Below are 23,295 nucleotides of genomic sequence, written 5' to 3'. Positions count from 1 at the left end.
TCTCAAAGAGTTCTGCCAGACTCTGCCTCCTGAGTGCTGGGTCTAAAGTGCCACCGTGCGTGATTGGTTTTTACCATTTGTTTTTCATTGTCATCTTTGACTCAGAGAAAAGTCTACTCAGACTGCCACTAGGTTTTTCATGTGTGGTGCTCTAAGCATCTTTTGAAACATGAATTATGAAAGTATTTTTGATGCAAAATAGGCAAATCAGTAGAGAGTTAATACTGGAATATGATGAAACAATTTATATTTAGAATAAAAATAAGAAACACAATTGCACAATTATAAATTTTCATCATCAAAATAGACACTTTTGTAAAGAAAATGAGTATATTCATAGACATATGTCAACAAAACTATTTAAAATTAAGTAACACATGGTCACTGAATTTTCCTGACCTGAGCTGTGGGTAAGTCTTGTGATTTTCTTTCTATATCACTTATATGCCTCTAAATATTTCACAGAAACAGAAATGAAACTATAAGAATGATTCTCGAAGCCTAAATAAATTGCTCTATAAAATGAACATGAGGGTCCTGTCTTCTAATGGGCTGAATCCTAGTTCTTGCTTCTTTTGTTTTCATCCAGATTTGAGCTCTTTATCATTATATTTTACTTTCTCCTCACCTCTTTTTTTACCTCTCTCCTGCCAATGAAAAAATATTAATTTCCGCATCCTCAGCCAGGTGGGCGCATGTCTTCAGACAAGTTGAAACACCTAGAATACTCTCTACCACAGAAAGGTTAGAAATCTAACTACAATACTACATTTAAATAAAGATAAATTGTCTTGCTAGTTCCTTTCTTAGTTTATAAGATTTTGAAATTGACTATTATTTCATAATTCTAATACAAACACTGTTTTACCTTGCAGAAAAAAAAAACACAATAAAAATTTACACTCCACTTTAAAAATATCATGGTGGGTATTTTACTAGCCCTGCCATGAGTCTTTTACTTACCTGAAATAATTACGCACTCACCTTCAGGGGTTTGAAAATAATTACTTTAGAAAAGGGTGCAGAGCTCTAGAATTTGCATAATTTCCCACAAGAAAAATTAAATCACAATTATGTAAGTTCCTATATAAAAATCCAGTTGTTCCTGAGGAAAGTCCTGGGGGAAAATAAGAATTTAGGATTCTTCAAACGTCAGGCCAGCCTCCAGGTATACTTGTCCCCTGCAATCTCATTTAGATCATTTAGAGCATGTAGACCAGCTGTGGCATCACAGATGTTTAAAAAGGAAGAGCAGGAGAATATTGTACCTAGAACCCAAGCAGAATAAGTAATGAGGGAAATGAAGCACATTATAATTAAGAGAATGGTGGAATAGTTTCTAATTGACATAGGCCTGGTCATTAGTGAAGTTCACCAATCCAGGGGCTGGAGGTAAAATAATCAGTTTTGAGACTCAATTTTCTTCAGTGCAATCTCAAGTCACTCCCATGTTTGGGAATTCCTGCTTTCTGGGCAAAGGTTCTGGTTCTTAGACATATTCTTAGCAGTTCTTAAGATTTTCTGGACAAGCCTTGTGTACTAGAGAGCTTTAGTCGTCAACTTGACACAACTGGGTAAAGGGAGATGCAATTGGGGAACATGTGGCCTGTGGACATATCTGTGGGATATTTTCTTGATTGTTGAGTGATGTGGGAGGGCCCAGCCTACTGTGGTCAGTGCTATCCCCCTGGGCAGGTTGTTTTGTTTTGTACAGGAAAGCAGGCTGAGCATAGGCCAGGGAAGCAAGACAGAGAACAGCATACCACCATGGTCTGTGCTCCACCTTCCTGCCTTGGTTTCCCTGGAGGATGGATTATGTTGTAAGCCATATAAACACTATTTTCCCCCAAATTGGTTTTGGTTAGTGTTTTTATCATAACAATTAAAAGGCAAACTAAGACAGAAATTTGTACCAGAGAATTTCTGTGACAGACCTGACCCAGTTGTTTCAGGGAGAATTATGGAAGTGTTTGGAATTTGGGCTAGAAAAGCCACTGAGTACTTAGAGTTTGTTGCTATGGAGCTTGGAACAGTTATGCTGAAAGAAACATGATGGAGGCCTAGTTTGTGAGGCTCCAAAGGGAAGTGGAGACTATTAGGGTTGTTTGTGTGGTATCTTGAATTGGGAATCTGTGATTTATGATCAACTGTGGCTGAAAAATCAGCCGTGAATAACAGACCAGCATCTCTGCGGCAAAATCTTCTGGGAAGCATTTCCTCAGGGTCAGCACACAGAAGCTGTGGTACATTGGGGACCGAGACTCCATCTCAAGTTGGAAGCAGGACTTGGTAATGGGTAAGAGTCTCCTGCATGGTTGAAAGCCTAAAGAGTCACAGAGAGCAGCTCAGGCTTGTTACCCTGAGAGGTGAGTAAAGCCACTGATGAAAGTGCAGGCTCAGTTGTAGTAAGGACACCCAGGATTGAAGGGGTCATGGAGAGAATCTGAGACTTTGTACCCCAAGAGGCCAGAAGAGGCCATTGATGAAGGTGTGACCTCAATTTAAGAAGAGACCCCAGCATTTTGGAGATGCAAAGGTCATGGGACAACCATCAAGGGCAGCAGCAGATATGGAATGGAGCTGGCCTGGGCCTGTGAGATGAGTTGTGTGTGTTGTGGATGACAGAGCCAGAGTAGTGAAACTGTGAAAAATTCTAGTACTCAGAAATCCGTGATGTATCCCCTATGTCCAGCCTTGAGCTACTTTGCTAGACTTAGTTTTTTCTTAAGTGTGTCCTATTCTTCCATTTTGAAATATGACAGCATTTAATTTGTTTTGAATTTTACAGGAGTCCACAGTTAAACAGTTAAAAGACTTTTAAAAGAGACTTTGAATATTTAAAGTGATTGGATTACTTAAGGACTGTGGGACTTTTAAAGTTATACTGTCTTATGTTATGATATTAATATTAACATCATAGCTTGGGGATAAGAAATGGAAAGCTTGTGTTTTAATAGTGATGTGCTTGTGTGTCAAGTTGACAAATGGTCTATTGTGCTGGATAGCTTTAATTATCAACTTGACACACCTGGGTAGATGGAGGCTCAGTTGCAGAATTTCCTCCTTTGGACTGGCCTGTGGCCATGTCTGTGAGGTATTTACCTGATTGATAAGTGGTGTTGGAGAGCCCAGCCACTGTGAGTGGTGCCACCCCTGGGAAGGTTTTTCTATGTTATAAAATAAAGCAGACTGAACATGGGCCAGGGAAGCAAGCCAGTAAGCAGTATATCTCCATGGTCTGTGCTCCAAGTTCTTGCCTTGACTTCCCTTGATGATGAACTGTGCTTAAGCCAAATAAATCCTTTCCTCCCAAGTTGGTTTTGGTCAGTGTTTTTATCAATGCTGGAATTGCTTCAACTCTCATTATTTTCTATATAGTCTCCTGACATTTTCTGTTGATCACTCAGAACAGTGTGTGATATTACTTGTTTTAATTTATGCTTTGTTGCCATAACCACTCCCCCCCATACCAAAATGTCAGGCACCATAGAGGTCTTCCACATGTAATCTGTATCAGACATTGTAGGCTTGAAACTGAGAAAGACCAACTAGAAACTGCATATTCCTTAAATAAAGGAATTCCAATGAATAGACCTGGTGCTAATATGCCAACAACAGTGGAAATTGGGATATTATTGAGATATTATTTTTAATATGTGCTGATCTTAAAAACAGCCTTCATCCAAGAACTTTTGATTTCTAAGACATTTTCCTAAAGTAATAGTTAGTGGAGAACTGAATAAAAAGATGCTTCTGGATATGAGTGAGTGGTAGATTTGAGGGTTTGAATGTTAGAAGACACAAAGCTATGTGCATCTGAAAATGTTCTAACCAAACTCATCAGTTTCTACATTGACTAGAAACATTAAGAAACATTTATTTGAAATAAAAAGTAAAAAAATTAACAGTAGTGGAATAATTTGGAAAGAAAACGTATTTTGGACCCGAGACAAGACTCAGGGGTTAAGAGCACTGGCTGCTCTTCCAGAAGACCAGGGTTTGAAGTCCACTACCTACATGGCAGCTAACAACCATCTGGTAACTACTTTTCCAGGAGATACAAGACCCTCTTTTATCTACCATGGGCATTTCATGACACAGGTCTACTTTCATACATGCAAGCATAAAAGTCATACACATAAAATTAAAAAAAAAACATATATGAAAACTTTAACATATATTTTTTTGGGGAAAACAATACTAAATCTATCCAAGAAATATTCTGACTACAATACAACATAAACATACACTTATCATAGACATTTCACAAAGACAGAGAGAGCAAGAGGGTTAATTCTTGTGCATCTGTGTATCCATCTAGATGAAGACTGCGTGCAATTGATGTGATGGTTGACATTGTAAGCTTGACAGGATGTAGAATAACCCATGTCAAACCTTTTGGCATGTATGAAGACATTTTCAAGACAGACTAATTGTGTGGGGAGACTAAGCCTAAAACTGGTGGCATGTTTCCATAAGTTAGCATCCAGAATTACATTAAACAGAAAGCTAGCTAGCTGAACATGAGCTTTTATCTCTCTCTACTTCCTGATTGTGAATGACAGTGTGACATTCAGTATTACACTTCAGTCACCACGCCTTCCCCACTACCCTAGACTTCCCTTCAACTGTTAGCCAAAATAAATATTTCTCCCTATGTTGTTTTCTTTTCCAGATATTTGGTCAAAATAGTGAGAAAATTAAGGAAAAATAAAAGTGTGTATGAGGTTTGAACTCAATCTGATCAAATTGAATTCCACCACTCAATGACAAAGTTATTTAATGTCTTCTGTAAATTATTTCTTGTGAAAAGAGAAAAAAATATGGAGCACGTTTTGGAATTACATGAGTTAATTTATAGTTCAACAATCATAGGAGGAATCACTACACTAGTATTTATTATAAATATATAAATATATACACAGCACATGATTTGTACACAAAATGAATCTCCTCATACATGCCCAAGCTATAAACTGAACAAAATGTGATGAGTATTTCCAATATTATGGATAACTTGTGTTTTACTTTGAATGTTTTTCCAATGTGGGTGTACAAGTTTGTGTATAATGATAAAGGTTCCTCAGCATCAAGTACATTGTATGTTGTGGTGAACTTCTGAAGCCTCAGCACCTTGGAGGTGAGAGAATAGAATTAGAAGTTCAAGGTCATCATACGCTACATAACAAGGACAGTGTGAACTATATGAGATCCTGTAGTAAAATAAGTATTTAATGTTATTTTCCATAAAGAAATAAAATATACACTTAAAAATACTCACTTTATTCAACTTTCAAATTACACTACTGTAAATTTCACTAAACAAATTAGACAACTTACTTTTTAGTTAATACCAGCATTTTTAATACTGGGCATTTCTGAAGGTGAAAGATATTTCTTTAAGGTAGAAGGACATATTACTATTTTGCCATTTTAGTTTATCAGTTAAAGATGCCATGAAGATGATGATGCACAGGTCAAATCTTCTTCACCACCATCTCCTGGCTGCCTACAGATGATATGACTGTCTAAAGAATGAAGTTGCACAACAAAAAATCTGACATTTAATATTAAGTATTTAATATTAAATAGTTAAATATTAAAAATGAAAACATACCAAGAGATCATCAAAAAGTGAGGCATCATGAGAAATATTTTAGTCCATTTGTATTAACAATATTTTTAAATCAGTTTTCTATAGAGAAATATAGAACATTATAAGAAATAGTCATGATATGAGGAGTATATCTAAAATATTTATAGTGAGTTTAAAAGAGATATATGCTCAAAGGAAATTTTCAAACTTCCAAATGGGAATTGAATTTATCAAGAAAATGTAATAAGGTCAAGCATGATGGACACACTTTAATTCCAGCACTCAGGAATCAGAGGCATTGTGAGATGGGGCAGACTGGGATGGTCTGTATAATGAGTTCCAGGCCAGCTGGGGCTAAATAGTGAGACCCTGTCTCAAAAAAAGGAAGTTAATGAACAAATATATTAAATCTGTGTTTAAAGAAAATGGTGGCATATTTTCACAAAATGTGCAAAATGCATTAGTCAATAAATTATTAACTGATATAGTTTATTTAAGTAATGATAGAATGGATATGGGTATAAATATTTTTTTGAATGTAAAACAAACAGAATCTAAATATCTGACTACATGGCATAATTTTCATTGCTCCTAGCTTGAGTACTTTGATAGCCACCCCAAATTTCATGATTTTTTTTTTTAAATCTTTAGAAATCACTGTGGCTAGATCAGATGTTTTTTTCACATTCTGAGGCAATCTTGTATGAAAAATCTCACATTGTTATAAATGATGAGAGATTAAAAGGGCAATATTTGATGTTATGAATTGATGGGGCTATCAAAAAAGAATGATTTTCATGAACAATTATAATAATCTTACATAAATATTAACTTTTGCAATTAGTTGCACAAATTTTTTCTTAGATAAATTCCATAATTAATTTTCCAAAACTATTTTTAAATTTATATGAAAATGGGGGCTGGAGAGATGGTTCAGCTGTTAAGAACACTAACTGTTCTTGCAAGACCCGGATTCGAATCCCAGCACCCACATGGCAGCTAACAACTGTCCGTAACTCCAGTTCCAGGGGATCTTCTGGCCTCTGCCGGCCTCTGCCAGCATTGCACAACACAGGTGGACTTACCTACATGCAGGCAATACACACATTCACATAAAATAAAAGTAATAATTAAAATTTTCAAAAAATTGTATGAAAACAGAAATGATTGCTTACATCTTTTATTTCTGTGCCTCCAAATACAAGATATTTAATACGCTCTGGGTAGTTTTATAATGATGTTATTAGAAGCAGTGACCTGTTATTATGGTACTGAGTCTGTCCATGAACATAGACTGTCTCTCCTTTTCATTCACGTATACATGCATCAACTCACACATACATATATTCTATTTATTTATTTCATAATAATTGTTTTCCTCCTGTGGATTTTAAAACCTTATTTTTAGATTTATATCTTAGTGCTGTAATTTTTAAGTGATAAGGCTTATTGTTTTTAATTTGCTATCTCACTTCTTTGTTGATTTGAACCTTGTTTCATTCAGCATTACTGCAACTATTAGCTCTAATAGCTTTTTTATTTCCCTTTGCTCTTGATACATTTGGTTTTTCTACTTAAATATACCAACAAATAACCAAAAAGTTTTATTTATTCCTCCCAAATTGGGTGTCTTTCTTTAAAACTTTACTGATTTTACAGCATTAATATGGCTCTCCATAATGATGGTGAGGAAAAGTGGTCAGAATTTGTATGTTTAATTTGCTTTATTTCTGATCTTAATGAGGAAGCTTCAGATTTCTTTTACCATGTTTTAAATTTAATTGTAAATGTTTTACTAAGAAAACATATCTCTTTTAAAAATGTATTTGTATATTTATTTATTTTGTGTGTATACAGGTGGCATATGCATGGCACAGAGCATATGTGGAGGTCAGAGGACAACTTGCTGGAGTCAGCACTCACCATCTACCATGGAGGTTCTACCATTGAGCCTGGGATTATCAGGCTTGGCAGCAAGCGCCCTTACTAGCTGAGCCATCCTGATGACTACATGACATGATTTTTGTGGCTTCTGTGGTGACATGATCAAATGTCTGCTTACTTAGAGTACCAACTACAGACCAAAGAAGTGATTCCACCAAAGTCAGGCTTGGTGAACTACTGGGAATATTGGGTTTACAGATAGGACTATGGGTGAGATGTCACTTACAGGAGCATGGATGATTCAAAGGCAATCTCATCCCCAAAAGTCCCACCCCAGCATGTGTGACAACTCACAGGAACTTCTTGTATGACTTGCAGCAAGCCCTAACATGTCAGAGTGTCCTTACCCCAGCAAGTGTTGGCTGCTTGTTAACCTTTGGGAGGTTCTTTGAGAATCATCTAAGTTTCAGCTTTGTAGGACTTGTGACGTTTGTATATTTCCTCAGTTTTACGAGTGTCCATTCTCACTCCAGAAGGGAATGTTTCAAATTAAAGGACATTTTCATGCTACATAAGAACTAATTTCTTCAATCTCGTTGCTTATCTTGCTTTATTATTAAATAACTATGCTTTACTGCAAGGCCCTATTGAGTAGAAGATAGTGGTCCCTTTTGTTGCTTTGTGCCTCTCTGAATTGACAAATTCACTACTTCACTATGAAAAGTGAAAAAAGGTGAAAATTATTCAAACTTAAGAAGTTCTATTCTTAATCTCTGTCCTGAGTGCCAACATTGTTAAATTGGTTCATGAAATTTTGTAATAATCATGCCATTTTTCAATGTTAATTGAAATAGTGAAACAAATTATTAGATTTTCTATGAAGAATCTTCCTTGAATTATGAAAATAAACACCATATGGTTGTGTTAAATATTTCAAAACACTTCTAGATCCCATTTGCCAATATCATCCCTGAGGAGTTGTGTGCCCACAATGACACATTAGTCTATAATTCTGTTTTCCTCTAGCACTCTTGCCAAGCTTGTGACAATAATTTATTTTATTGGAAACTTATTAGAAAATTGTGTTTTGAGCTGTAAATGTTTTTCTCTAAAATAGTTTTAAAATTGTTCCTTAAAACATTTAGAAAATGATCACCTATATGATGTGGTGACAAAGCTTGATGCATTTTTTTATGGAATAATGTGAATTTGAGTAATGGTAAATTATTTAACAGCAATCGTTCCTTCTAAGCTCTTTTTATTATTATGTATTCACTTTTAATTTATGTGTATGAGTGCATGCCTGCATGTATATAAGTGCACCTATATTGTACAATGCCCACAGAGGACAGAAGAGTGTCTTGGATCCCCCTTGATATGGGGTTATGGACGGTTGTTAGCTACCATGTCGGTGTTGGGATTCAAATCTGGATGTTCCACAAGAGCAACCAGTGTTCTTAACCGCTGAGCCATCTCGCCAGCCTCTCAAAGCTCTTTATATTTTGTGTCAAGTACTGGAAATTTTGCTCTAAAGTTTTTCAATGTCATCTAAGCTTACAAGTTTTACTGGTTAAAGTTTTTTTTACATGCTTTTCAATTGTGTTAAATTCAAGTAATATCTTACTTATACTGGGTCTTTCAATGTTTTGATATTTATTTATATTTATTAGGGTTAATTTTCTGTAATTTGTTTATCATTTTCAGTAGCTGCCTTTTTGAGATAGCTTGGTTTTCATTTCTTTATTTTTTTTTTCTTCCTCCACTGCTCTGTTTAGGAAATTTGGCTTTGGCACATAAGACCTACCAGAATCAAATTCAAGTAGCTGCTTCCCATACATGGACAGATCCTTGGCTGTAGTTTTGTTGTTTTTTGATTATGTATTTCTTCTGTTCAATGCAGTATTTGTTTTTACACCTGTAGCTGTCTGTGTTTCTGAATAGCTTTGAAGAATAGGATTTATCAACAATTGCTGTGCTTAGAGCAGAGGAAGGAAGATCAATGAGTAATCTCACACTTCAATTTTAACCAGGCCCATTGATAATTCATCTCAGCAATCACATGTGAAAACAGTGATGACTATGAGATTTTATCACCACTTATAAAATATGGTTTTGTAGTCTTTGGTTCATATTCTAATTCAGCCAAAATTTCTGCAAGGGGGAGACATTTAATTATACCATCAAACATTTTCATTTTCCTAGGTTAATGATGGACCACAGGCATCAATTTGGGAAATGTAATTTATTGTGCTGAAACAATAAAACACTTAATGTTCTCCAAGTGACCTATAAAAGTTAATGCAATTTTAAATGTGTCTAATATAGTTCCAAAAAACAGCTTCAGAGAAAGTAGGTCATTCTTTCCTAAAAGGATCCTCTCCTCCCCTCAAAATAGCAGTGATAAAAATGATTTGGACAGAGGAACCATAGAACCACCGGGACAAAATAACTCAGCTTTACAAATTGCTTCATATGCACAGGAGCAAGTAACTCAGACTTGAGTTCCTCTATTTGTTTTTAAAAGGCACTCTGGTTCTTTCAAAGTATTTATGATAAACATAGGAAGTATAAAATACTCATTTTAATAATAGTGCTTTCAACTACACATTCCCATTTGATCATGAGCCCAATTCTGAGACAAAGAATTTAAATGCTTCTTAATCTTATATATTTCTATAACTATGTAAAAGAAATACAGACACACAAAAAAGAGATAAAATGAATTTTCTACATTTATAAAAATCTTTCCATTAAAATATGCTATTCTATTTAATGCTTACATGCAAAACGCAAAGATATTCAGTTTTACAATAAGGCAGTTAATGATCAAACTGAATGCTATAAAGGAAAAATTCTTTGACAAAACAAACCTTTTCAGCATTGGCAAAATGAGAAAACTTTTTATATTGAGGTCCTTTAATACCTACTTAGTATTATTTTCATTTGGCTGACATTGAACGTTTCTTATTGTAAGATACAAAGAAGAGATCATGAACAGTACATAGGTATATAGAGTTATATCCAATGCATAAGTTCAAGAAATCCAGTTTTCTTAAAGAATCCCAAAACAAAATTTTGTTTTAATATTCAGTAAAATGTGACAATATTTTTCATTATTAATTGGGTCTTTGAGTGGTTTGCTTCTAAGAGAAATAAAAAAGGAAATAAAATACACACATATCTTTTTTGAATTATTTTGGAAAACTGAGCAAAATATTGCCATAAGATCATCATCAGAATATAATGCTTAAATTATATTAAGGATATGTTTAAATAGAAAAATCTGGAACTAACTAGTCTCCATTTCAGAGTATTACTTTCCCAACACTGAAGTGATTTTAAAGCTTTTATTGGTAAAAAGTCTACTGTGTCAAAATGGTCATTTTCTTTTTTTCTCTTTCCATTTCTTTTTCCATTTCTTTAGAAAACTTGATTCTTCATTAAATCATAAAATGCTGGTTTTTGAAAGTTTCTTTCTAGAGTTTAGTATTACATAACATTTTCTCCAACAATACAATGAATACTTGTTTAATGTAGTATAAGGCAATACACTAGTTGTTACTGTTAATAAATTAAGCACTCATTATGGGTCCAATAACACAGTAGCAAACAAAGACAGAATCCCAGTCCTCATGATGCAGTTTACCATGGTAAAAATAGAGATACTAAGAAGATAAACTTGCATACAGGCAGCAACACATAATTTATTTCATTAAAAGGTCGGGGTAGAGGCTGGAGAGGTGCCTCTGTGGTTAAGAGCACTGACTGCTCTTGCAGAAGACACAACTTCAATGCCCAGTACCCACATGGCGACTAACAACTGTCCATAACTCCAGTTCCAGGGATATCTAACACCTCTTTTGACATCCCTGGACACTGCATGACATTGGTGCACTTGCACACATGTAGGGAATATACTCAAACACATAAAATAAAAATAATAAAATACTTTTTTAAAGAGGCCTAGGTGGAACTATCATACTGGTTTCCATGACTACTTTTCCACTCTTGCCATCAGTGAATATGTGTTCCTCTCTTCTCCCAGCCTCCTGAGAAATGGTTGTTAGTTTTCTTGATGGCAATCCTTCTTCTCTATAACCCAGATCCAGTCCTGAGTATATACTGAAAGTCCTCCATATCCTACTACTGAAATTCCTCCATATCCTACTGCGCCCTTGCCATGTTTACAGCTGCTTTGTTCCCAGAACAAGAAAATGAAACCAGATCAGTTGCCCAGCAAAGATGAATGGATAACTTTTTTAAATTGTGGTATATTTACACAATGAAATTTTACTCAATCCTAATGAAAAATGAAATCATTAAATTTGCAAATAAATGAATGGCTATGTTAAGTGAGGTGACCCAAAATCAGAAAGACAAATCAAACAAACACAAAAACAGATCCCAGCTTGTAATACAAACATACATAAATGGACTAAATGTGAATAAAACCTTTATAAAAAGCTAATGAAGACCAAGAGAAGGTAAAAGGAGATGCCATGGAATGGGGGGAGGGGCAAAAGGAAATTCGTACATGAAAACAGAAAGGAGGGAGGACGCAAGGAGATACATGAGCAGGCCATAGGTGAGGGGGAAAAATAACCAATTAAAACAATTTTTTTCTTGAAAATGCCACAAAGACACTTAATACTTTGTATGCTAATGTAAAAAATTAAATTTTAAACTTTACCAAAAGGGTCAGGGTATTACAAAATTTGGGGTAAAGTCCTCTATAGTCAGGGAATGATCAATCTAAATGTTACATTTATTTTTTTCCTTCAAGTAGTATTTAATAACTTTTAGCTAAAAATTAGTAAATGTACATCCTACTTAGGGTGAACTTTTTTCCTCAAAAATAGTAGACTGCATTAGTTAGCCTTTTTTTTAAAATTTTTTTTTACAGTTAAAGTTACAGTTTTAACAATATGCAAAATATTATAGTAATTCAGATTTTTTGGCATAATGATTACAGATTTGATAAATACATTTTATATCTCATAATAGCGATGAGGATTATACAAAAGCTATTAAAACAATTATGAGAATAAATTCTATTGTCACTTAAGTATCTAAAGCTATTTTCCTTTGCATTCTTCCAGAATGATTTGTTCTTATTCTTTACCTTAATTTGAGGGACTTCAAGAAGATACTTCTTTTTTTTTTTTTCATACAGAAGAATAGACTTTTTTTTTTACTTTGTAAATGTTTTATTGAATTTTTTTGTGTATTTCATACAGAACATCTCAATCAATCTTAATCATCTTCCCCACTGACAACCTCCCATAACAAGCCCCAATGGAATTCCAAATGATACATATGAGCTGTCTCCTAAAGGAAGAGGAAGTCAAAAGGAGAGCAGTGAATGAAGCTATGGCCATAGCGAATAAACAATGCTGTACAGACCAAGCTTCACCTATTAAAGAAATGGTTTCAAATATCAGTGTTGCAGAAGCAGAAAGGAGCAGCACTGCAGCCCAAGAAAGGTATTTTGAACTCTTACAACATCCTAAGCACCCCATACAGATGCACAGAGATTCCGACTAAATGAACAGCTGCTAATGAGTTTTTCACCTGGAGTGCGGTGTAGTATGAACTGTGCTTCCAGAAAGTAAACAAATAATGTAATGTTCGTCTCACAGTTATCCAAATGCTGGGGTGAGTTTAACGGCAAAAAGCACAGCATTACTGCACCCTAACAAAAAAATCAGTGAAAAAGTATCAGAGCTCAAGCAAAAGATAGTCATAAGAGGAGAAGGGTTCTTAAGTGATGATGGGAATAGTTAAAATCAGCAGTTGATGGCTCCTGGGGAGTCACTTTGTGGGGGCAGGAGATGGCCATTAATACATTGCCCATGCACTAGTGGATGACCCCATACACTCAAGAACATACGGGAGCATCAATTTGACTCACTATTAACAAATGAGTGAATAAATACATAAATAAATAAATAATAAATAAATAAATGATAAATGTTGGAGGGTTGAGGTGTAGGAGGGGTTAAAGGTTGTGAACATGATCATGATGCATTGTATAATTGAATGAAATTTTCAAAGAATAAATGAGAATATTACAAAACTGATTTGGACTGGAGTGTCCAGAGAAGAGGTTAGGAATAAAGGATTTGATTGTTCTAAATCTAATTAAAAGCTCGTTCTAAAACAACTGTGACAAACAGAAAAAATATAATCACATCATAGACTGCTGATAAAATTAAGAAAATTACATAAATCTAATAGAGAAGGTAAGGTAAAAAATGAAAAGCAAGTGATTAAAATTGAAATGCAATGAAGAATGGCTAAAGAAATTATGACACACATCAAATATTAATTGATAGACAAAGCTTAAAACACATCAGTAACTGCATTAAGACTAAAAGGATTAAATAAAGTGTTTCACCTTTAATATAGATAATTTACTCAGACTTAATTATATGCTATTTAGAAATATAATAAAAGCACTTTAAGGAAGGACTGGAGAGATAGTTCAGTGGTTAAGAACACTGCTTTTCCAGAAGACCTGGGTTCAATTCACAGCATCCATGTGGTAGCTAACAACCAACCATAACTCCAGTTCCAGAGGATCCAATACTCTCTTTCTGGCCTCTGTGGGCAATGTACTTACATACATGAAGGCAAAACACTTATGCACATAAGTAAATAAATAAATTTTCAAAACCACTTTAAATATAACAGAAACTAGTGGATGAATTTGTAACATATCTAGTAAAAATATGTACAAAATTAATTGGTTATTCTGAATTCTGGCAGAATTGAATCAGGACAATGGGACGTCAGTTCATTTAATAATGGCAAAGAGAATTTCAATTTCAGTATGCCTCTCATTCACTATGTGGATACTGGGCCACTGTAATCACACTAATACAAATAGTGATTGTGCTTTTCTGAATGTAAAATAAATACAAATACACAAAATAAAATATTATTTTAAATTATTATACTTTGACAATCAAAAAGTTTTGGAAATGGACAGCCAAGTGGAATGTATTATTGAAGTTAATTTCACAAGCTCCCTTGTTCTTTTCACACCATATTTCTATTGCACTGTGATATTTGAAACTTTAATTTTCTATGCTGTGAATTAATAAAGGACATAATGAGCATTTCTCAACACCTCCTTTTCTAGAATTTAACATTCTACAATGATGAAAATCTTCTGACTTCATCAACTGTAGATGCCCTTGGGGGAATGTTCTAGATTTAAGAGAATATCGAGTATATTAAACAATATTTCTTTATGCATTTTAAAACACAGCAATTTTACTATAGAATATTCTGTATGACAAGGCATAGGATTAAATCCCAAGCATACTGAATTGATTGTAGAAACCACAGCAGAACACTGGGTCATAAATATGCTAACACCTGACTACCTTTGCTTATTTTCACATGTATGGCTATAAACTAGGCAAAGTACTGAGTATGGACCATTAGGATAATGCAGAAATAATTATTAAGCAAACCTATAATCAAGGCCAGACCAAATTGCCTAGCATATATGGCCTTGGGTTAGCTATTTATGCCATACATCCTGAAATAGTATATCTTCTTTTTCTTCCTTGCCAAGAGCTCCTGTCAGAGCAGGAGGTGAGAATTGCTTTGGCAGGAAGGAGGGAGTGCAAAGGTGGAAAGTGGAAACCATTCATGTGGCGATATAAAAGCTGTCAACCAAATGAAGCGCCCTCTTCTGAAGTGAAGGGCAAAGGAAAACTGAAAGTAGGACAGAAAGCAGAGAGGTCTGGAAGGGAGAATGTGGGACAGAGCTAGGAAGGAGAGAGGCGAAGCCATGTGTGGCGCTGAGCAGAGCTCTGGGCTCTGTCACTTTCTGTCCTACACTCACTACCCACAAATACTGCAGCAGAACAGATCCGCTGCTGCTGAAACTTTTGACCTTTTTATAGTGTTTACTTCACACTTTAATAGGAAGGCATAAGGAAGAGATTCAGATATGACTAACACGAGTTTACCAATTTCTACAGATCCCACTGCTTGAATGTCAACAACTCTTAACAATTTTATTCTTATCCCCCCATTACTGTGACTCACTGTGTAAATTGTAATATTAACTTTAGTTCTGGTGATAAATTTAATTTCTCTGTTTTCCCTCTTCCACTTGAATCACCTTTTATGAATGCTACAATTTTCTTGAAGCTGTGCTAATGTGGGATGTGTGATCTGAAGAATCACGTTGTTACAGAAGTAAAAGTAAACTTTCAAAACAGCAGAAAAGAAAAAAAAAATGGCAAGGACCCCCATCAAAAATAAATATTGGATCAGAAATACTACTGCACTTAAAAGCTTCTTCAACTCAAATTAGAAAAGCCTATAGATAGAATATGCTCTCCATAAATCCATTAACAAGAAATATTATGTTTACATTCTAAGGTAAAGACTGCAGTTATTCATAATTCTTCAGCAGAGGAAAGGGGACACTTCCAAGGGGCAAGGGTGAACGTCATGACAGCTACCTCTTTTGTATCATTAAAATAGTTGAAAGATGTTCACTGAGGCATATTTGTAAAACAAGACTGCCATTTCATTCAAGCTGTTCTTCGTGGGTCAAACCATTAATACCTCATTAAAGTCTTGGGAGAAAAATATCTGAACTGCATACTATATTACTGAAAATGAAACTTTTCAAACAAGGAGGTCAATAGTAGAAAGAGTGAGGTCATAAATTTAATAATCTTTTAAAGCTAATTCAAAATATTTAAATGTGCCTTCATAGTATACAAGGAAATACTAAAAGTCTCTTAAAATAGGCATAATACAGAGAAATACTATTTTGTGTTCAATTATGACTAATAATAAATATGACATGGCTCTGTAACCTTTCTGATGCATTCAGATATATATTAAACTACGAGGTTGTTTTTCTGGAAAGAAATATGCCGGGCATGGTAGCACACGCCTTTAATCCCAGCACTCAGGAGGCAGAGGCAGGTGGATCTCTATGAGTTAGAGGCCAGCCTAGTCTACATAACCAGTTCCAGGACAGCTGGGGCTACAGGGAAACCCTGTCTCAAAAAGACAAAAAGAAACTAGTGATAAGGAACTTCCCTAAACAAAGAGGCACATATCCACACTAATAGCCTTCATGTGCATAATAACTCATAATGATTTTATGGTATATCAATATAGAAATCGTATTATTAATGGAAATTGACTTCATATACATTAACATAAGTGACCTTTATTTCAATTTTTGAGAATTTCATACACGAGTGTTTGTATCATTTCCAATATTTTCTCTCCACCGTCCAAGTCCTCCCACATCTCCCCACTCCCTCTCAATTTCATGATTGCTTCTTTAATTATGATTATTACACACGCACACACACATGCACACACACACACACACACACACTGAGTTCATTTAGTGGTGTTCATATGTACATGTCTAGGGATGACCACTTGGGATTTGAAAACCTATAAAGGAGCTTATCCCTGGAGGAAACTGATTCTCCCTCTCTTAGTAGTGGTTGATTGCAGCTCTTTATCTAGAAGTGAAACCTTGTGAAAATTCCCTTATCAACACAGTCATGTCAACTGCTGTTGTCATTGTGCAGGTCCTGTTCAGGTCACCTCTCTTCAAAGAAGCTCCTTTTTGTAACTGGTGGATGCTATTACAAAGTTCCACAACTGTCAAAATGCAGCAAATAAGTGACCCTGGGGTACCAAGCCCCTACTGACACAGGCCAGAGAACCAGTACACTTCTTGCACGATGACACATGCTAGACGTGGTAGGAAAGCTACACCCATGAAATTTCAACATCAGTCAATTGTTGATTTCTATCTAAATTGTAATAACTATGACCTATAATTTGAATGAATTATAGCATATAGTTAAGATATATTTAATAACACTGTTTTTTAAATCTTTAGGTCATGTATTTTTGTCCATGCAGTTTCTGAAAAGCAGGAAAAACAAAAGTAAAGTTAAGACAAAACTTTTATCATAAATTTAAAATACGGTAATATTTAACATATAATTTCATTATTGACTTAATTACAGATATGTAATTATGTAATTAAGAAATTCAGAACACTGAAGTCATTTATGACAGCTTTAGTAGAAATAATGCCAAGATGCAGAGTTCCCAAACCAAATCAGAGAGCAGCAGAGAAAAGGAATGCTGATTAGCATGATCCGTGCAGAAAATTCAAAAGAAGAGACATTAATAAAGCAAACACAATAAAGGGAAGAAAGCACATTCATTTTATATTTATGACACTGTTGTTAATATTTTAAGATCCTTGTAAAAAAATGAACTTTCAGGTTGATTTAAAATGAAATACACTTATATTTGTAATAAAGAAACCATGAAAGGCTGGAGAGACAAATTCAGAACTTGAGGACCAACTTTTCCCACAAGGCATTTGTTAAATTCTGAGATTGTTTGAGAAGCTACAGATTTAAAACCAGACTCCTTTAAAGAAAACAAACATTCTGTAAACATAGTGAAGAACCTGTGATTGGAGAGGTTTTAGACCCTAATGGAGAACCTACTACTGCCACTGTAATTTCTTATTATATTCTAAATATTTTTCCTGATATTCATAGGTAAATGTAGCTCTCACCACTCACCACACAAGCTTTTTTTTGCAACTATTAAGACTACTAAGAAGTTTCAGGACTGATAAAAATGCAGAGAATAAGCATTTTGGCTGCCTAGCCCCAGTGGATACACCTTCTGTGTAACACCTACACCCTAAGGCTCAGGAAAATCTTGGAAGCGGTGGCAGAAAGATTTAAGAGTCAGAGAACCTGGTTCCTTTTGACAGATAGCATCTTCTAGATGTGCTAGGAAAGCTGGACATGTGAAATAGAAACAGTTATGGCTGCCTAAACAAGACCGGCATGATGACACCACCAGTGAACATGCCCACCTCTAAATGAAGAGCTACACAAAATCAATGGCAGCTGAGGGAGGGTCAGTTTTCTTCAGAGATGAACTCTCTGATAGGTTATCCAATTCTAAGGGGTCATCCCTAAATGTATACACAAGAACAGCACTAAATGGACTTGGCACATTTCACACATGTATGCACATACACACACACATGCACAGACACATACACATATATTCATATATATGTAATAATAGTAATCTAAGGAGATGACAAGAAAATGAGAGGGAGTAGGACTATGTAGGAAGAGTTAGAGGAGGAGAGGGATGGATTGGAATAATGTAAATATAGTACTCATATATAAAATTCTAAACCTCTAAAAATACTTTATTATTTTTAGTTTATGTGCAGGAGCATATTGTCTGCATACATGTAAGTGCACCTATGTCATGAAATGGCTGAAGAGGTTAGACAAGGGCATTGGAAACCCTAGAACTGGAGTCAAAGATTGTTGTTAGCTGCCCAGTGTGTTCTGGGAACTAAACCCAGGTCTTCTGCAAGAGCAGTCAGTACTTTTAATTGCTGAGCCAACTCTCCAGCCCCTAAAACATTAAAAATATGTTAGATACTAATCAATGACAAAGATGCTCTGCAATATCTGCAATATCAAGTATACAGACAAGATGTGATCATTTATATAAAAAATAAGTATATTTGTCTTATTACTTAAAAATGAAAATATCTTTAAAATTCTCAAAGATCATGTGGCTAGAAGGATACTAGAGGAAAAGTCTGATAATAAGAAAACAAAGAATATCACATCAGAAAATATTCAGTTTCACCTATCATGCAGGCAAAGCTAGACATTTGAGAACAGGAAAAGGTAAGGATGTAGCAGGAAGAAAACTTCCATTTGTAGAAAAGTAAAAGGAAAGAAAATAAAATGAAAGTTAGTGTCTGCTTATCTTCAGTTCTGTGTTAGTTTTTGTCTGATTGAGTTTACATTGGTCTTGTGTATGCTTTCACCATTGCTATAAGTTCATATGAGAAAAGTTCCAGGAGGCTGTAAAACCCTGTTACCTCTGGTAATGCACCTGCTCTCCTGACTCTTATACCCCTGTGTCCCCTCTTCCTCAATGGTCTCTGAGCCCTGTGTGGGTAAAGTTTAATATAGGAGTCCTGTCAAGGTACCCTCTACTGACTCTTATTCTCTACACTTTGGCCAGTTGTGGACTTTTGTGTTCATCACCCTCTGCTGCATGAGGAACCACTCTGCTGATGAGAGCTGAGAAATGTATTAGTATCTATCCTTTGTTCCACTGTGTTCCATGGATCTTAGGTGTGGAGGTTCCATTTTAGATGTGTCATTTATTAATGGGTCTCTGTGTTAATCACCATCGGATGAAAATGAAACTATGTTGATGAGATTTGAGAGATGCAATAATCTAAGGGTATAATGATATCAATAGGAATCAGTTTAATACTATCTCTATTTATCAGAATAATTTTAATAAATTCTCGGGTAGGTGCTATGTCTTGTCTACAGATTCTTGTCACTGATAACAGTGCAGGTACGGTTCTCATCCTGTAAAGCAGGCATTATATCCAATTAACTCTTATTATTAATAAGATTATTACTGTTGCTATATTTCAATAATTATCATTTATGAATATCTGTACATTTAAGTTTAAAAAATAGACCTTGTGAAGTATGTATGTGTATGCACATGAATATTTTGTAGTCACAAAACAAACATTCTAATTCCTTTCCTAAAAATAATAAGTCAAATTCTGTTACTTCATGACAACAGGATTTATCACTAAACTAAGGTATCAAAGCATACCAAATTCTACTGAAAATTTCAACTAATGCAGTCAGTTCATAAGTGCCACATTAAAAATGTGAGAAATTAATTCAAATAATATTTCATACCTTGGGAATTAGGTTAATTATAGACATGTAAAAGAACTATATTCTTATTCATCTGTAGTACTCTCTGACTCTCTTACATATTCACAGAAATTAAATGATGGAACCAAAAGGAAGCTAAAGATAGCTGATAAAATGTTTTTATGTAGCAACTAACTTTCAAAAGGATAGTAACCTCTCAGTTCACAAAGTCATGATTATGGTTTTCAATAACTCATATTTCACATCTTATCTCATAGCGTAATGTTAAAATGAAATTTCTTACAGTTTAATTTTTATGTATGTCTACTAAAGCTAAGACTGTCCCTTATTAATAAAGATTTCCCAGCATCTTTCACTGAAGAAATTTTTATTAGTTTGAATTTAGTAGCAAAATTTAAACAACCGTTAAAAGTTATGCAACAATAATTTTTCTAATATTTCATTATAAAGAATATTCACAAAACTAAGCATCACTGTTCTTTTTAAAATCTTTCAATTCGGAGACAAAAATGAAAGTCATTAATATCAATATGAATGAATGAATGAATATCATGAAAGACTCATAATCAAAGACCATTGCAAGACATTTTATTTTGGTATATCTCATCCTTTTTTAGTCTATCCTTAATTTAAGCCTCATTAAATAATCATGAAATATTTCATCCTCTTTAAAATGACTTAATTAGCCTACAACAAATTATGGTTACAGATTTATAGTAGGTATTGCGATCTCTATTTTGCATATAAGAAAACTGATACTCCAGAAGATTAAGTGATTTCCAAAAATGTTTTATTCTCATTTGATGGTTTCCAAGCCCTCATCTGTAATTCGGGCAGCTTCATAAAATCAAGGGTCTTTCCCAACACACACACACACACACACACACACACACACACACACACACGTGAAACTTAAGCAAATCTTGTACCAGCAAATGCCATATTTCATAACCTGCTACATGGACATTAATGTTTTCCTTCTAATGTGGATAGGGCAGTGTGGTTGCACAGGGAGAGTGATAAGGTACTTGAAATTTTTTTTCTAACATCCTTGCAGTAGATACATATATAAATGAGTATAAAATTGACCTTTTATCCAATTTTATTGAGACCAGATATTTGAAGTTACTACAGGAAATGATAAAACAAAATGTAAAATGAAAAGAAAAAAAATATATTCTATAGAAACATATGCGAACAAGACATATATGTGTTAAAGTTAGAAATAACTATCCCCATGCCTTCCAATCTATTTCCTATGATTTACTCAAGTTCTACCAGAAGAAGCCACAAGCCCATGAAGATGAGAGTATTTTGTAGGTTCTTGTTTTTTCCATACCTCTGGTGAAGTGCATTCTGATTCCTGGAGATAATCCAGCCTAGGCCAGAACAGGGCATAAAAGGGCATTTCATCTTGTAGGAAATTGTGCACAGTATACACGGTATGTCTTCACTAATCTTTCAAGTCTTTGTACTAGCTTCTCTTAAGACATAAAAACAGCACTGTGCTATCAACTATCAATATTTTAATTTAAAATAAGAGGCTCGCAACTCGTCAAACTTCGAAGAATAAGTGACTCTAGAGGGATCAGCTCTAAGTGGGACATCTATGTCCCACACCTTCCCTAAGGCCCAGGAATCATCATGGATGAGGAAGAGGAAAATTTGTAAGAGCTGCAATATGGTGTCTTCTGAATATGATAGGACAGTTGCACTCACGAACTCAGAGCAACTGTAGTTGCCAGCACAAGGCCTAAACAAGATGAAGTCAATCAACACTCCAGCATAGAGAAGACAGAGCTCATGAGGCCCATCCCTAGCTATGAAGCCATGGGCAGTTGATGGCCAAAAGGAGAAGGGAGAGTAAGTTTTCTTCAATAGTGTGAACCATAGTAGATTTCCGGTGTTGCAGTGGCTGTGCCCACACCAGTGCACACACATACCAGTAACACTAGGACTCAGTAACTTACTTTAAACAAGAAGATAGGAAATTTAGACGGGATATGGTGGAAAGTGTGGTAGTGGGAAGGGTCAAGAAGGGATATAGATGTCATCTAAATAAAGTTGTAATAACTATGAAATTACCAATGATAAAACAATTTAAATATAAATTACTGATAGAGCACCTCCCTTACACTTGTTTCTGCCAGCCTCTGTGGGAGACAGCTAATAGTATAGCCAGTACTGAACATATGTGAGAAGAGCAACAAACTGTCTTCTGCACATATTGCTTTGACTTTTACAGAAGCCTGTGATAGTTCATAGTAAAATATTAATTACATTTTCCCCATGCAATGTGATTTTGTTCAGGCTGGTCAATGCCAAATAGCAAGTTATATAACTCTATTTTAAAATATGTGTTTTGGGAAGATGACTGTTGCAAATATTTGATGTTTGTCTAAAGAGAATTTTTAAAACAATATTCAGTAATACTTCATTAACATATTTATGAATATTAAAGAGCACTAATTATAAGTTGATGAACATTTTCATATTTCATTTTTTTTATTCTTGGGCCCTTCCAGTATGTGTATTTCTTAACATTTTTCTAAAAATGGTGAGTGAGGACATCTAAAAATAAAATTTCACCTGTTGATTTTAGTTTGTCATCTGTACTTTTATATCATTATGTCATCATTGACATTTTAACGTGAAATAGATAAGGGTGATGTGTGAAAGCTAAAGGCTATTATAAAATGATATTCTAGATATATGTACATAATTCCTGAGATATTTCAACAAAACAAATGCCCCCCAATAAGAAGCCAGAAATTTAAATACTTGAAGTCACAGCCAAAGATCATTTTGATTTTAGCATTTTTTTCTGAGGCAGTTCCAAGATTTCCTTAAAAAGATACCTATTTTCTTTTTGCAGAATGTTTTAATTTCTAAATATGTATAGATATATCCATAGATAGATAGATAATAGACAGATCAGATAGATAGATAGATAGATAGATAGATTATAGATTAGATGATAGAGAGATAGATGATAGAGAGATAGATGATAGATAGATGATAGATGATAGATAA

This window comes from Nannospalax galili, unplaced genomic scaffold, assembly GCF_000622305.1.
Source record: "Nannospalax galili isolate Female #2095 unplaced genomic scaffold, S.galili_v1.0 scaffold709, whole genome shotgun sequence".
NCBI classification, from domain to species: Eukaryota; Metazoa; Chordata; class Mammalia; order Rodentia; family Spalacidae; genus Nannospalax; species Nannospalax galili.
Note: the sequence above shows the minus strand (reverse complement) of the source record.